The following is an 18,083-nucleotide window of genomic DNA, read 5'->3' on the forward strand; positions in this document are numbered from 1 at the left end:
ACAAGCGGCCAGGCGCAGGGAGGTGAACACACGCTCCCAAGAAACACGCCGCAAACGGACGAAACAACACCGGTACACACCGCAGGAGGAACCGGGTTCTAGAAACATACATAAGCACCGCGCACTAAAGCAAAGCTGCGCAAGACAAGGCAAGTGTATGAATAACAATAGCAAGTAATAGCAATAACAGCAATTGAAGCAGAATAAGGTTAAAGAGACTTAACTGGCTGCGGAGCAGCAAAGAAAGAGGAAGAAAGACTAATGTTTGGACCTTTTATAGCATAATCTCTATGGTCATTCCCTAAGTGTTCATGGGAAATGTAGTTTTGTTTTTTATTGGCTGCTGAGCATTTCATTAAAGAAATGAGAAAGCATAATTGGAGCCTCCTGTCCTGACATAGAATTCGATTCACACAAGACCAGTCCCTGCAGTCTGGAGTGCACCGAGGAATCGTGTTTTTGCATGCAGGAATCCAGAGGTGGGAGTCGGGAGATTAGCCTTGAAGTGGGTAGTCTCCAGTCTGAATCAGGAAGGTTGGCAGGTATGTGGTGCTCTCCCATTTAATGTATTAAAGTGCACATACCCTCCATTTCAAATTAAAGAAGTGCAGCCATTCAGATGCGGACAGTACCTGCCCATTTAAAGCTCTGGCCTCACCAACGTTTAATTGCACCAGCTGCGCTGGTGCAATTAAACGTGTCCCGGTGTCCGAAGCTCTGAACAGAGCTTCGGACACCGGGACACTTTGTTTAACAAGCACTGGTGGCTGGTGACATGCATTTGCTCACTAGGCAACCGGTGGTTTCCACTTGGCAACACAGCAGCCCTAGCTCCTGGCTCTGGGAGCTAGAACTTGAACAAGTGCCATTGCGCGGAGATTTTTTTTTAATTCCCTCCTTGTGTCGGTGCAGGCGAATGGCAGTAGAGAGGCAAAACAAATCACTGGATGCTAAAACAGAAAAGAAGCCACGTGACCTTCCACTGGTTTGTCACGTGAGGTTCTGTTCCAGTGATGTCTGCATCCCGTTCAATCAACAAGCTCTAGCTGATCCGGCAGCAGCGCGCGCCCGGTACTCGCTGTGAAGGAGCGCGCTGTCAGGCTGCTCCGAAAAGCTGTGCAATAGGCAGTGCGACGCCGGAGCAGGAAGCTCAACGCTGAGACGACAGGTGAGCCAAATGTCAGGTACAGTGCCTCTGAGAGCGGAAGCAGACCCCAAAACAGGAAGCAGAAATGCAAGACCCAGAATGAGCCTAGGACTAGGACCAGGAAGTATTGTATTGCCCTGTTTTAGTAAGAGTCGTCCCGAGGCGGACAGGAGAAGCCAAAAGCAGGCAAATGGTCATTTGAAGCTAAGATCACAGAACATGGCTTTAATGAACAAGAGCCAGTTCAGCCCGAGTCCAAGAAGCACGAAAGGAGTTGCACCTGAAGCACGCAGCCATGCGGGCGACTTCAGAAGTAGGCAATGCAGCACCGAGACAGGAACCGGGCTGTAAAGCATAAGTCAGACGCATATCAAGGCCCGCTGGAATTATGCGGCAGAGTTAACTAAATTATGCGGCAAAAAAGCCATATTATACACCGAAAGTGGTAATGTTTGTAATATTTTTACTTTAATGATTTTGTTATTTTTCTCACGTTAACACTGTCCAGGCTAAGGTTTCATCTCATTAGTACCAGTTTAAGTTCCAGATACAGTAGCAAGCCACTGAAAGATGACCAGTCAACTTTTGCTTTGGGCCTTCCGCTGCGCAACAACACAGGTCTCTGATATTTAGCAACTTTGATCTGTTTAAGATAGAAATATTTTTTAGGTGAAAATCTGCAGATTATGCTGTGAATTGTGGATTATGTGGCAAGGGCGGCTAAGTCAAAATTATGCTTCAACGAAGCTGCCACAGAATCGTATAATTCCAGTCACCCTGCACATAGGTCAAGGACAGATATTTTAGGACCGAGTTAGGCATCTAAGCCCTGGTACGACCAGGAGCATGGCAGTCAGTAAGTGAGAAAAACAGGACATTTAAAGGTAAACAGTCCTGCACAATTTGCACGCAACAAGTGAGGCTGAACAATTGGTCCAGGGTGCAGCAGATTTGGGCCTTGCAACCTTCAGGAGAATAAGTGCCACAATCACAGTTGCTGTGATTTTAGCATGCCCAAAAGACCCTGAAAGGGCGTGGAATAGTATTAAAAAAAATATATTTTATTTATAAACACTCATCATGGGATGCCGGGGGAGCCAACTTCTAGTTTATATCAAAACCAACAAAAGTGCCCCTTGTGCATCAAACAAATCTATGAATTAATTTATTTTGCATTTCATGTTATATCATTCACAAATTGGAAAGAAATGTTTTGATTATTCAGTACTTTATGGTAGAACAACATTTTAGTGTATAAGTACCCTATTTGTGTCTCCTTTGGGGTGGAACAATTGCACCCAGTCACAATTTCCTTCTAAAAGACAGAAATACAAAAATATAACACTTGTTTACATTAAAAAAAAAGATGGAGTTGGGGCCAAAGTGATGTGGCTAGCTTTAAGGTTGAATTAATACAACCTTCTTCCTAATGGGTAGAATGGTCAGAACTTTTGTAGTTTTGAATATTGTAGTTATTTTATGCCAGAGTTTAGTGTTTTGTTTAACCCTTTCGATGCTGATGACGAGCTCAGCTCGTCATCACCCACGGGTGTCGTGTGCTGATGACGAGCTGAGCTCGTCATGGTGGCAGCAAAAGTGCAAAATCCAGCACAGGGGGGGAAAACGGCCAGCAGTCATGTGGTTAACTCAAAGTTAAACACTAAAAGAGTACGCTCCAACTAATGGTGTCGTCGAAAGATATATGGTCACCCTCAAAAGGGTAATCCAATGAATTTCCATGGAAGGAATCGTCTTTAACCAAGCTATTTGCCAGGCCCTTCTGGTCTATCAATCAACTCCGTTCTACAATGGGCAAGAGCCCAGCAACATTGCTGTTTTGGAGACCCATCAGAACAAAACTAACTCTATGGAAATCAGATCGGTCAGTGAACACTGACAAACTTTGTGACACTGACTCTACTGGTAAGAATAAAATGACAGGAAACAGTCTTTGACAAAGGAAACTGGGTACTGGTAAAGCAGATACAGAAAGGAAAGACAGACACGCCATTGATCCTTTACAGGTGATGTTGTGCAAGGGATATATGTTGACCGCACATTGTCCTGCAAAGTCCATCACTTGGGACACATCAGACTTTAACCCCTTCCACACTCATGACGAGCTGGGCTCGTCATGGTGTAGCCTCCTCGTACACTGATGACGAGCCCAGCTCGTCATGAAACAATAGAAAATAGCAATTCCCAGCACAGGAGGGGAATTGCCTTAGCAGCCATGGGGTTAAACATCTACTTCAACACTTGCCAGTTCCTGAATCTACTTTGGATGCGACCACACCTTCAGGTCTGGCTCTCGAGCCTTAGCTTCCGTTGCTTGATAAGGGTGGGCCTCTATCACCTGGGATCACCCGAGCCGGCATACAAGTCTGAGCTCTTAGCAGACTTTTTGAGGAAATGCGATTCAAGTGATGCCATTTTTTATTTACCAAAGTGGCACAAAGGGCAGCAACACTCTGACAGAGTCAAACTTACTTTCAAACAGCTTTCGAATAGGGAACAAAAATGGACGAGCTTTCCCAAAAAAGTATAAAAACCGAAAAGGAATCGGAGAGACAAAATCATGATAACTACACTGAGTACAGTACAGTTTCGGAGGACCAAATTTAAACGCAGATAAAAAAGGGTCAGAAAGATGTGGCACCAGGACCAGGCGGAATTCCTCCTGCTCTGTTCAAGGAGGACCCAGCTTTCTGGGCGACCAAACTAGCTCTACTTTTCACTTCCATTCTAGCAAAGAACAACATTCCACCCTCTTGGTGAGGATCGATCCTTGTTCCATTCTTTAAAGGAGGGGATAAAAAAATCCCCTAGCAATTATCGGTTATTTGCTCTCATTGATAATGAAGCCAAGTACTTTGCAGGGATTTTGCTGAATTCATTACGGGAATGGGTCGAGGAACACTCAATAATCCCGCTAAACCAAACTGGTTTACAAGCGGAATGGGCACTATGGTTAATCTCATGGCTCTCTCGTGTCTGATAGATCAGGCAGAGCTTGGCACCTAATCGTTTTACATGGGATTCATAGATTTTAGTTCAGCGTTCGACAAAGTCAATAGGGACACGTTGTGGCAGAAGCTTCTTGCTCTGAACATCCCAGATGGTCTACTAAGAGCCTTACAACTACTGCATCAGGACACATGGGTCTGGATTAAGATTGGCGACGGCTCCAGACTGTCAGGACCAATTTTCACAACAAAAGGACTGAAACAAGGATGTGTCTTGGCCCCCACACTTTTTAATCTATTTTTAGCAGATCTCCCAGAAGCCTTTAGCACAGTAAATTCTCATGCTCATAAACTAGGCAGCTTACAGCTGTCAAATTTTTTTATATGCAGATGACGTGGTTCTCCTAAGTAGCACAAAGGTGGACTTACAAAGACTTATGGATGAAACTGCTGCAAACTCGCACAAGAACGAGTTCAAGATGAATAAGAAGAAAACAAAAATCTTGGCAGTTTGCCCAGGAAGGCTAAAAAAGTTGACATGGGTCTTAAATTCAGAAAGAATTACAGAATCCATATGTCACAAGTATCTAGGCGTGCTCTTTAACAACAACGGAAGATACAAAAAAACACATGGGAGAACAAAAAAAAGAAGGGTACAGTGCTAGCATTTGCTTTCAGTTCCACCCATAAGGAATTACTTGTATTTGTATTTGTATTTGTATTTATTTATTTGTAAAGCGCAAACATTCATCCTGAGAGGACATCACGGCGCTGAAGAACATTGCAAGTGATTTGGCATCGGCTCTGTTTGAAAATTATTGATCTGACCTGGGGAAGAGGAATGTTTTCAGTTGTTTCTTAAATGAGACAAAGCAGTCATTTGTTCTAATTGTAGGGGGTAGCTCGTTCCACTTTGTTGCCGCAATGTGAGAGAAGGCCCGCTCTCCCATCCTGACAGAACGAGCTCGGGTGATGACTGCTCTTCCTAACGTCATAGATCGTAGGTGTCTAGAAGGTTTATGAAATCTGACCCTGTCATGTAGGATGGTGGGGCCTGTGCCGTGGAGTACCTTATAAGAAATGCACAACAGCTTAAAGATGGCTCGTTGCCGCATTGGGAGCCAATGAAGTTCACGCATGCAACTTTTAGCTGAATCAAATTTTCTTTTGTTGCAGATGGCTTTGGCAGCGGCGTTCTGAACCAGCTGTAATTTAGAAAAGAGATAATCCGCCATACCTACAAACAGAGAATTACCGTAGTCCAGCCTACTCATCAGTAGTGACTGGACTAAGGTTTTCCTGCAATCCGTTGGCACCCAGGGGAAGACACGTCTAAGCAACTTCAGAAGTCCAAAGCTCCTTCCACAAGTTGTAGAAACATGGGATTTCATGGATAAATCCCTATCCAGTATTATACCTAAGTTTTTTGCTTTAGCAGTGGGGTTGGGAGGTAAACCCAAGTCACTTGGCCACCAGCTGTTATCCCAGGCCTGTGTGCCTCTGCCGAACAGTAAGATTTCGGATTTGTCGGCGTTTAGTCTAAGACAGTGGTCCTGCATCCAAGTTGCTAATTCGGTCAAACAGTTCGTCAGTCTAGTTTTGGAGTCATCATTTCCATCAATGGTGACCATCAGCTGAGTGTCATCAGCATAGGAGCACATTTCTACGCCCCACTTTTTGCCAATGTTTGCCAGCGAGGAGACGAATACGTTAAACAAAGTTGGGCTCAATGACGCCCCCTGGGGAACTCCATGTTTTATGAGTCGTGGAGGGGATGTGTAGTCACCCAAACGTACTGATTGGGTTCGATCCGCTAGGAACGATTGTAGCCATCCCAATGCTTTGCCCAGTATTCCTTTCTCTGCCAGGATGTTCAACAGTTGGTTGTGGGGTACAGTATCAAAAGCCGCTGATAGATCAAGAAGTATCAGTGCGACTGTTCTACCCTGATCTACCCTGGTTCTGATACTGTCTGTCACCGCTAAGAGTGTAGTTTCGGTGCTGTTGTTTGTCCGGAACCCTGTCTGTGAATCATCCAGCAGGCCATTTGCTTCAAGAAATGTGGACAGACTTCTGTTGACTAACTTTTCCAGAACCTTTGATAAGTAAGGTAGCTGGGATATTGGTCTGTAATTGGCCGGATTGTTTACGTCTGCTCCAGCCTTCTTTACTAAAGGGGTGACTAGGGCCTGTTTCCATGAATCTGGAAATTCAGCAGAACTAAGGGAGAGATTGAGTGCTCTGGTAACTGCTGGACATATTACAGGAGTTAATTGGGAAAAAATGTGATGTGGACAAGGGTCAAGTGGAGAACCCGACTTGACCTCAAGCATAACCTTTTCTACCTCCTCTTCTGAGAACGGGCCGAAACCATGGCAAATGGTGTGTGCAACGGTTGGTACATCCTGTTCATGGATTTCGGTCAGATGATTTGGAAAGGAGGCGTAGATGGTATCAATTTTTTCGCAGAAAAAGTCATTGAGCTTATTACAATTTTCCTGTGAGGGGGTAAGATGTAGGGAAAGATTAGTTGGGTTGCACAATTCTTTGACGATTTTAAAAAGTTCTTTTGAGGAATTTTTATTCTCAGATATTCTACGTGTGAAGTATTCCTTTTTCGCTTTTCTGATTGCCCTGTGATAGAGTGTTTGAGCTTTCCTGAAGTTATCTTTGGTCTCATCAGTTTTGGATAATCTCCATTTATGCTCAGAGGAAGTACAATTTCTTTTTAGAAGCTTAAGTTCAGGTCCGTACCATCTCTCTGATTTTTTGTTGCCTGGTGCATGACGAGATTGAGTGGTCGAACAATGTTCAAGAGCATTTTTGATATTTTTGTGAAGGAGATCTATCTCCTCATGGATATTGGTGCTTGTGCACGAGGGGTGGGAGAAATGATTTCTAAATTTATCAATTGTGAAAGATTTCCAGTTTCTCGTGCTTACTGTAAAAACATTGTGCTTTTTGGTCTGGGGGATAGGAAGATTAATACAAAAGGTAATCAAGTAATGATCAGTCCATAACAGTGGTGTTAAAGGGTCAATGTCTATAGATTCAATATTAGAGAATATCAAATCTAATGTATGCCCTGCAATATGAGTTGGTTGATGGACTCTCTGAGATAATTGAAGGATAGCCATGTCTTCCACTAGTAGATTCGTCAGGGAACTACTACTGTTGTCCAAATGTATATTAAAATCTCCAAGAAGGAGGATATTCTTATTCTTCAAGCAGACAGGCATGATTTGTGTAAGTAATTGTGTGCTAAAATTTAGAGTGCAACCTGGGGGATTATAGATTAAAAAGCCTCCGAATAGTACATTGGTGTTCATGGACACAGTAAATGCCAAGACTTCATATTTTTCAGCCGGCACGATAGTCTCTTGCCTGCATGAGAGGTGGTCTCTGAACAATAGAGCTACACCACCACCCCTTTTATCGGCTCTATTAACATTCAATATTTTATAGTCTGGGGGAAGGGCTGTAACTATATCAGGGATATTATGGTCATCTAGCCAAGTTTCCGATAAACACAATAAATCGGGTTGGTGTTCATTAAGAAGATCCCAAATATAGGTGGAATGTTTGGGTAATGATCTTACATTCGTGTATAGGCATTTAAGGGGAACTGTAGGTACATTTAGTGTCACAGGGGACAGCGTGGGGGTGCATTCCCATCTACAATTATAACAGCTGAATGGGCCATAAGTATCCATCGGGCCCATGTGGGCACAGTCAGATGTATTTATGGCCGTCATGCCAGCCAGATCCAGCAAATTACGGCGTGTATAAGTGAAGTTCCCGCTAGAGTCCGGCATCTTACCCATGATTTGAGCAGGGGTCCTGGCCCCTGTCCCCGGTCGGCCGCGGACGGGCGCAGACGGGCTTGGCTTAGGCGCGGCTTAGGCGCGGCTTAGGCGCGGCTTCGGCGCGCATCCGGCGCGCCCGCTGCGCCAGCCCGCTGCGCCGTCTGGCCGGTATACACATTTTATAGTGTGTGAGGAGGGTGGGAGGGCAGCGCGACTAGAGCGCAGCCCCAGCCCTACCTAAGATGGCGCCCACCGCCGCAAACAGCAAGTTCCAAAAAACGGCTGGGGCGAGGCAGAACGAAGGAATTAAAGCGTGAAAGAAGGTGTCAGTGTGCCTACATCAATTCCCCAACTAAAATTATTATTTAGAGCCCCCCAATGTAAAATCTCATAAAAACGCTAATTTGCCGTTTTTTCACCCAAATTCATCAATAAATTGCCAGAAGCAGTACACCAGTAAAATCACTCGCAGCCCTAGTGTCTCTCACTAGGGAGAGCTCTAAAAAGGCAGCGAGGGCTTAGAAGGACGGGCTCTAAATAGCCTGGGAGGGCGGGAGGGCAGCGCGACTAGAGCGCAGCCCCAGCCCTACCTAAGATGGCGCCCAACATTCGCTCCAACACTACAGGTGGCGCAGGCGAAAGTCATTCCAACCCTAACATATGGAAGTGAGGTGCTTAAGGGATTGGACAGCGGTCAATTAGACACAATCATAGCAACAAAAAAAATAGAACAGTCTTCCAGTTACCATCTTTTATGTCACCGGCACAAATCGGGCAGTAACTGGGCATCTGCAAGCAAACATTGGGTAGAATGATGAATTTCCTAATGTGCTGCCACAAGCTGAGGTAACAAAAGAGGGCAGAACACCTATGATCCAATCTGAATACAAAACAATGGCAAGCGGGGCATCAATACCTGTCAAGTGGGGCATCGATATCTGTCAAGTGGGCTAAAAACCTTAGGCCTGAGCGATGTATGGGACCTACATTTCAGCCAAAACGAGATTAAAAGGTTAGCAAAAAAGTACAAAAAAGCTCTCCTCAATGGAAGACAAAGCGAGCCTTGCAAGAAGAAGCCATGGTTGGATGACCCTCACCTCATACGATCAGCTAACATCTCAGAGCTATTTAACTTGTACCTTCAATGCACCACTAAACTGTTTTTCTAAATTAAGATTGGGGGTGATTAACTTGTCCTGCCACCTTCCCAAATGAAAAAGAGAGCAAGCCCCGGAGACATGTCGATTCTGTGGCAACCATAGGGAAGACATAATTCACGTTGGGTGCCTGTACCCCAGCCTCCTGAAAGAAAGAAGGTTCCTTCTACGGAGGGCCTGAAATAACAAGGAAGTCAGATCATGTAGATCTGCAGTTTTGGCCTGCTTCGACCCACGGAACACACATTTAAACTGCGCACTGGTGAGGTTTATGGACTGCGCAGTAAAAAAACTAGGGAAGGGGAGATGCCGATCGCTACCTCAGCCAGAGGCGCTGATCCATGGATCTCCACAATATTGAGAATTATTGCCCTGTGGGCACCCTGACCTAAGAAAACCCGTCGGAACTGCAAAAGCACAATTGACATAAATAAAGGGCTGTGCGCACAAGCTGGACACCTTTAGACTGCAAAACACAATCTTGGCCACAATTATCTTGAAGGGATTGTTTTCAAAGGTACCTGCAGTGCAGGGCACAAATAAGAGAGCTTGCACATGTGGAGGGCTGGGCATTCTTTTATCACTGTTACCAGGGTCCTACTTTTATCCAACCCAATAAGTGTCAAACTTTTATCTATATTTTTATCAATTTAATAAGTATCAAAAGATTTATCTCTTGTACCGTGCAAATGTTTTTTAAAATCATGCAATAAAGTTTCTTCTTCTTCTATTTACCAAAGTCGGAGATGTAGCATATCGATGCTATGCGCACTAAGGTCCTGCGGGTTCTTGGCAGACTCTGAACAGAAACTATGTGATATGCGGGGTAGGTGTTAGGGTGTGGTTTGGGAAGTTTGACGTAATGGGTAGAGTATGTATTACTGTTGGAGAATAAAGACATGTTCAACTGCTGGTCCCATGTTTGGGGTGTAATCTGCTTGCATGATCCAGGGCTGGGGAAGACCCTACACTGCAAGGGTCTCCATGGTGGCAGAGGGCATGTGGCTGCCTCAAGGCAAAATGAAAATTGTATATGCGTGCACCCCACCCCCTGTCTTGGCAGACCTAGGCATCTTCAATCCACAGTGCAGTTTGATTGTCATTAGCAATCTGATTATCAGCCTGCATTTTAAATGGAGCAAGCAGTGCAAGCTAGTGCTTACTTTTAACAGCAGATGGGCTTCCACGCTCAATAAGATCTGCTTGGACTTCTCACCAAGTAGGACAAGAAGATCTGAAAGTACTCATCCTAAACCAAATCGGCTTGCCGCATCGATTGGGCGCGTAGAATTTCGGAGGCCTGATACAGTTTTATAAATAGTTAGCAAAAATACAGTCTGTACAACAAAATCTAATCCACCTAAGGGGGCCTAATGGAGATTTATCAGAGTGCAAACCCAGAGTATATTAGAGTGGATAGGCAGTGCCATAAATCCTGACTAGTATTATGATCTTTCTGAGCCCATGCAAAATGTCTCTTGAGAGACCTTAACACAGTGTACTCCCAATCCAACATTAAAGACCTATTGACGTTTAACATACTCTACTCAGAAAAAATCGGTAGTGCTTCTGAATGCTCTTATCTGTTGATCACATAAGTTCTTGGAAGCAGCGCAGGTGTCAAGTTAGAACTAAATAAGCATGCTAAATGCTAGTGTCCACAAGCATTTAGGTACTCGCCAACCATAGAAAAAGCACTGCGTGTTCATTCAGCTGCAGTGCATCTGTCACTATGCATTGTATTGTATTGTAATTGCATTTATATAGCGCTTACTACCCCTGTGTGACCGTCCGTAGGAATTGGTGCTTAATTGATTACTCGGATAGTTACAAGGGTCTTTATAATGTTTTATTTAAAAAAAAAAAAGTTATTCTATTGTAAAAATAAAAAAAAGTTTGTCATGTTGTGTAACGTCTTCTTCTTTTCCGGGTCCTTCAGAGTTCCTCTCCGCCAGCACCCTCGGTGGAAGCAAAGAAGCAGGTAAGTGTCTACCCTTGTTTAACTTAGAATAGGTAGGTTTGTGAGAGTGACTTCAGTCTAGTATGTTGGAAGAGTGCTTGTTAGCAAAGCAAGCAAAAGTAAGAGTCTGGCTAAAAATGAAAGAATTAGATAGCCCAAAATCAGTTATTTAACTGATTGCCCCTCTGTCTCTTTCCTTGTAACTTAAGGATTCTTTATTTTTATTTTTTTCTGTCTGGTTTGCCTCTTTCTTCAGCTTTTTGTATGCCTCTCCTCCCCCTTCTTCCTTTTTATTATTTTTTAACTTTTTGGTTCCTAACTAGGAACTGGGCATGCACCTGATGGAGCCACGTCCCTCCTGGGACGCGGCAGGCTTCTTTGGATGGGCGGGCAAGAGACTCTGCCTAGGCCGGTACTTCCCGCTTCTCCTCTGAAGGGCCCGGTCCTCGACAAGCTGCTTCACCGCACACTTCTTTCCAGGTGACTTCATCAGTGCTCTCGTCCTCTCCTCGTTCTCCTTCCTCCCGACGCCGGCTTCCTTCTACTTCTTTGCTCTCCTTCCGGTCCGACACCCCCCCCCCCCCCCCCACTCTTCATCTTCTTGTTACGGGTCGTCCGTTGAGATATCGCTCCTCCCTTCTGCCTGATGCCCTGGACAGGCAAGGAAGTAGGAGCCGGCCGACGTGCTGGATCCAACAAGTCGGTGACACCTTGATAAGGCATTGAAGCTCTTTTCCGGCGAGTGGCACACTTCTCCGGAATCCATAAAGGATTAGTGGTGAGTTAGTATAGTGAAATATGAAAGTAATTTGTGTGCTGGATACGTTAGTCAGTTATTTGGATTGAGAGGGATAGTGGAGGGATAGAAGAGGGAAAATGGGTTGCATTTATATAGCTCTTGCTAACCCTGATGAGGCATTAACCCCTTCCGTGCGGCCGCGATTCCCCCCGTGTGCGGCCGCCGAACGAACAGGGAGGGGCCGTGACGAACCCCAGCCGTCATCAGCACACGAGCACCGTGGAGCGTGACGGCTGGGGTTCGTCACCAGCATGGAAGGGGTTAAAGCACTTTTTCGGCGAGAAGCACTCTACTCCGGAACCCATTAATGATTAGTGGTGAATTAGTATAGTGAAACATGAAAGTAATTTGAGTGTTGTATTGCAGAAGAGATGCAGGCATTAAACATGCTAAGTAAAAGGGTTTATTAACTTCAAAAATGGCCACCCAAGATGGAAACTTTCAAGCAATCCTTGAGATTTGCAGCTGGATTGTTTATTGTTTTTCAGTAAAGCTGTAATCCACTTTACCTTTGTAGAAAGTGAGGCCCGATTTCGCAATTCAACTAACATACTAATAAGTTGCATCACAGAATGGATATTTGCAGGAGGTCACAAGACACCCTGCCTCATGAATATTAATAAAACAGAAGTGATTTCAACTCCCTGTTAATGCCTGTAAGCACAGGGATGGAGGCCTTCAATGAACAGCAGACAAAAAATTGGCAAAGATGCACTTTTAAATAAACGAAAAAGTTCTCATTGAAGACATGGGTGAGAGTACACAGTGATTCTCCTGCACCACTGTCTCCAACACCCCTCCACCCAACCCTCTTTCTCAAGACCACCAGGAAACATTTCCAACCCCTTTTCCCAAAGGGGAAGCCAGGAAGGATTTCCAAAGGATAAGCCAGGAAGGATTTTGAAAGGAGACCGCTTCTAACTGACCTGTGTTTGCAACTGCACTTGCAGTCCTAAAAGATTGATAAATGCCATTGTGACTTGCAAATAGTGGGGTGCCCCAGTCCACCACTTCCAGTTTAGATTAATAATTTTAATCTGAAAAGCTGTTTTTTACGAGTAAGGAAGACTTGCCAAAAACGAGTTCTCGTTCAGTAATAAATGCAGAGACAATGCAATTATGAAGGGAATCTTTTAGTTAGAAGACTTGACATTTGCTAATAGTATTTGTTCCAAGCTGCAGAATGGGGTTTTTGGAAAAGAGAGAGGGTGAAGTACCAATGGGCAGTGAGTGAGGTGGATGCTGAGCTGGAGAGATGATCTGCATAGGAGAGCAGTGCTATAGATACCTACATTTGAGATGGGGCTGTCTAGAAATGACTGATGGCTAACTGGTCACCAGGTTACCAGAGGCCATGGCCTTCACTGCCCGAACAAGGACACCTACCAGATCTAGAGATCCCTGCTCACCTGGCAGGGAACCCAGATCCTTCAGTGCAACTCCACTGAAGGCGCAGATACTTCCAGAGCCAGCACATTTTGGTGTGTCCACTCTGCAAAATGTTTTGATATACATTCTTAGCAGACAGGCCGTCGGGCAAAAGTTTCATGCGACATAGTCAGCTGAGGATCCCCCGGCAGAAACCTGGTGCTTCGCCATCCTCTAACCTGGGCAGGCGGAAGAAGAATCAATCCAGCTCTAAATACTCGCAGCCTTCAAGAGTAAGGGCCAGATGCATCAAAGGGTTTTGCCCATTCTGTGTCTATGGGAAAATGTGTTCATGCATACGGCCCTAAGTGAGATCCACTTTTTATCTAAGGGTTAATGCAGCATTAGGTTTTGAAGTAAAAAAATCCTGATTTCTAATAAATTACAGTAAACCTTCTAACTCGTATGTATCTAATTGAAATAGAACCTATGTTAAAAGTGCAGAAGATAAAAATGACACGCACATAAAATTAAGCCCCATCCCCCCTCTTTCTAACAACAGACATTTTATATTTGCTTTCGGTTTTGTGGCAGTATTATTTATGACTGCATCCGTGTTGTAGTGGTACGGTATCTGCAGGGCTGTAAGTGGGCTGGGAGCACCAGCAGTTTTTAGGATTTGGCTTGTTTCAAATGCTGCCTTCCAATTGGTTGTAGGCTTCCAAGTCCCTCCTTATGGCGAAGACCTTCCATGGCTACCTGCCCCTTTACTGGACAGACTACTTTCCTACTGTGTCCCCCTCCTCCTGATGCCTTCTCGCAGCCGCCTGCAACCCCCACCCCCCCCCCCCGTTCTTGCCTTGTTGCACGCACTCCGTTTGCAATGCAATAGGTCCTGCGTAAATGCGAGTCCTATTGCATTGCCAAGGCTTGTCATTCTCTCCTTTTTTTACTTTTCTCTTTTTGTCCTTTTCCTGAAAGTTTTTTATCAGTAGTTTTACTCTTCTTCGCGCTCCCCCCCCCCACTTTTCCTCCTTATGTATGTACTTTCCTGGATGCTTTTTTTTATCACACTTTTTCTCTTCTGTGCTCTTTCCCTTTTATCCCTCCTCGCGTTCATATGAGTGTTACTGAAATGAAAGGGGTAGCATATCTGTATTTATTTTACGTTTTGTGAAAAAATGAAGCTGAAACTAGTATATTTCTGCATTTATTTAACTAATAAATGTATGCTCTTATTTGAATGTCTGACAAGTTTCAACGATATATATACCCACAGATAAAGTGGTAAATCAATATAGAGATACGAAAATATGAAAGCTTTATATTAACTTAATGCATATCTACTGATGTTTAAGCCTCATTCATAAAATCACTTACTTTTTTGAACTGCCTATACCTGTCAATCCACACATCTATTGGCCTGACAGACATGGCTGGCAGTATTTAAAAACACTTAAAGAATGTAATTTCCGTTTTTGTTAACATTTTAAAAATAATTCCAGACATGAAATGTAATGTTTTTTCTGTCTGTATTCATCTGTAAAAACGAAAAACATGGAGCCTTAATTATAAACACATGAGGGATATTACCACTTAACTGAAAATGCTTCAGCGTCTTGTCGGGGGCATAAAGCACCAAATTATAAAACGTGTTTAATTCTCTACATAATTGCCCTGGTCCACACACTTTGACCCAAATGTCCTGTTCTAAAACACAGGCAGACCCCTGTCCCACCTGCAAAGGATGCTCTACACATTGTACAGATCGTTTTAAGACTAATGTGCCACATTGTCAAATCATTGGTTTTTTTTTGCCCTATCGATTTACTGGTGCTTACCTGTTTCTAAGTGCCCAAAAATTGCCTAATAAGGTAAGCAGGACTAGGAATATCTATGAGTTTCTGGAGTATCGGGGTCCTTCTTTGATTTGGTGGTGGAGGGTGTCTGAGAGGAAGGTGTGGCTTTCATCACCGGAAGCGGGCATTAGAACAGTTTTGTGTGGTTCGGAGTACTTGGAGGTTTTAGCCAGGAGATCACCTCTACTGCCTGGGACTGCACAACTTCACCTTTTGTTGGTACTAGTGATTTAGGGCCCGATGTAGGTAAATCTACATTTACCACTTCATAAATACCGAATCATACCGAATCGGTATTTATGAAGTGGTAAATTAGAGGGGGGGAGATGTAGGTATTTACCGATTCTGTAAATACCGATTCGGTATCCCCCATTGCTTCCTATGGGCCTTGAAGCCCATAGAAATCAATGGGCATTACCGAATCGGGCATTACCGAATCGGTAATTACCGATTCGGTAATTACCGATTTGTGCAAGGGTGCAGGGGGTGTCACTTTGACACCCTCCAGCCCCCCAAAAAATGGCATGTGAGCCATGTGGCACACAGACATGCACTAAGTGGGATGGATTGGGTGTTAAAATACCGAATCTGAAGGGCCTGTGGGACTGAAAGTAGTCCCACCTACATCCCAAATTTAAAAAATCGGTAAAATTACCGACTCGGTATTTTTGCGATTCGGTAATTTTACCGAATCGGTAAAATACCGAATCGGACAAAAAAAGGTCCCCTACATCTCAGTAGGCCAAATACCGGTCGGAAACGGCTGAAATCGGCCGTTTCCGACCGGTATTTGGTACCTACATCGGGCCCTTAATGTACTAAGTGAAAATTCCAAAAGTAAGTGGGTTTACAGCACTGATCGTTACCAGACAGATCTCCGCAGTGGGCGCTCTGAACACTGATCATTTGGGTTCGTATAAACTCTTCAAACGTCCTAAGTGAATTGAACGCTCCAATTTTTATTTTTCACCAGATGTGTAAAGGACGTCGCATTTGCTTGTTGTCTGTCTATAACTTGAACAACGCGCGCATTGAAACAGGATGAGCTATTTTTGGAATGGTAACTGAATACCAATAATCATCACTCAACCCGGAGTTCTGATGCGTGTACAAACTGAAGTTTGACATGGATCAACAGTCTGCTCAATACATGTAACCATGGCCAGAGAATGTTATTTATAGACACAACACACTTTGTCGCACCAAAGGCACAAATGCAATGCACTAAATGTGTACTATTGTAGTTATATGTGAACACAAGGGACTGTTAAAAGCAGGTAGAATCTTATTTGGTTTCCGGAGTCACATACTACTCGCCGTACATTGCTTCAACAACTCGTCAGGGGTAGTAAGCTCTATATAAATCCAATTACAATATCGTTTTAGAAGGGGTGAAAGGGATATGGTGGGGTGCTTAAGAACTAACGTGTCTGTTGCTGTGTACCTCATGCGTTGCTTCTTCTGTGCACATAATTTTTCCCAGATGTGTATGTTAAAAGTGGGATCTGAGGTCTTCTTAAGGAAGCATTTTAAGTGTTCTTGTTAAATTTTTTTCTCACTTTTCACGCCACTCCAAACCAAAACACATGGGTAAAAGATATTATCATGTACAATACCAATAGCTCTAACTCCTCAAATGAGAGACCGATTGCATTACAAATGCTTGTCTAAAGGGGGCCTCGAAATGAGTCTCTATCGGGCTCTCTTTGGTGCCCTTGCACAGGCGGTCCGTTTTTTTTCCGGAGTACAGTGACAGCAGGCACATCGATGTGAGTGTGCTCACACTGCTCACTTCTCACTAGTGGAGAAGTTGGGGCATGACGTCATGCCAGGTGAATGCCCTGTGAGCTTTCCTTTAAAGAGTCATTTTCTCTCTGGATTTCCCTTCTCTTTTTGAAACTCACGATCAGCGACATTGTCGTTGTGCCAACAGGGCTTTAAGTGGAAGCTTTTTCAATATTATGTACAAGCCAAAGTTGCTGTTTATTTATCTTATGCAATTAGCAACCATTGACAATGCCAATAGTCCTGACTTGTTGTAGGTATAATGTTACTTGTATCTTATATCTGGATGCAATGACAGGAACAGTAAAATACAAGTCGTGCGGCAACTATGCTAAGCACAGATTTTTAGCTTACATGTTTTTAAGCCACGCACTTAATTATATTGGCCACCCCTCTTGAAGAGACACCTGTATTTTCATCCCACTTAAAGCCCTGGGTATCTGTGTGACTATGGAACACTGAAAAACAATAAAGGGTGAATTAATGCTTGAATTAACTTTAGTCACTGGGAATAACTCCACTCCAGATTTGTTTTCCCTTTCTGCTGACTGCCATTGCAGATGCACATCAACCTTTATAAACCATCCTTGGGCCTGCTACAAATAAAGCACGCCCCTGCCTATAGTGGCACAGTGATGACAAATGATCGACTGGAACGTTGACCATTGTAGATAGTTATTTACTTGGTCTCAGATACTGCTATCTTTACTACTTGTTTTTCTGACAATGTAACCAGGTTATTTCTGGGTGTGTTTGTTCTTGCCTGCATGTGTCTGTGTCAACGTGACATGTAATGGTGTCTGCCATTGTGTGTCTGGGTATTTGCGATTTTGTCTTCATGCCAGTTGATGTGTTGTGTCTATGCAGAGGCTGGCATCTTCGTGTCCCATTCCTACTTTGTGTGCCTGGAAGGTTTTTAGATTTGCTAGTTCCTTTGATTACCTTAGGCACTTGAGCACAGGCTTCTCCCTCATCTCATCTCCTCATGCCCTGTGCTGCTGGTGCCTGGGTTCCTGGCACTAGTCATGGGCCACCCCCTCTGTGCCCACTACACTCCTATAGGTGTGCCTTGTATGGTATTCACCATGGTTCATGGCCACAGGCAATACCGTCCTTGCTGTAAACTCTATATAAAACCCCAGTAATGTTATGCATGCAATAATGTACTTCAAGTAATTTGAAGCTCTGAGCGTTTCTTGTGGCGGACGGTGTAGTGGGGTGAATAGCTGTGTAGCT

The 18,083-nt window shown here is 44.1% G+C and overlaps 1 protein-coding gene across 1 annotated transcript in view; it reads left to right on the top strand.

Moving 5' to 3' along the window:
- Positions 1 to 918: 918 nt before the first annotated feature.
- Positions 919 to 18,083, top strand: part of NPL (N-acetylneuraminate pyruvate lyase) — a 150,659-nt gene continuing 133,494 nt past the window's right edge. The window contains exons 1-2 of the mRNA XM_086955621.1: positions 919 to 1,168; positions 11,016 to 11,057. The gene's annotated coding sequence lies outside the window, so the exon portion shown is untranslated. The remainder of the gene's footprint in view (positions 1,169 to 11,015; positions 11,058 to 18,083) is intronic.

This window comes from Lissotriton vulgaris, chromosome 1_1 (genome assembly GCF_964263255.1).
Source record: "Lissotriton vulgaris chromosome 1_1, aLisVul1.2, whole genome shotgun sequence".
Lineage (NCBI taxonomy): Eukaryota > Metazoa > Chordata > Amphibia > Caudata > Salamandridae > Lissotriton > Lissotriton vulgaris.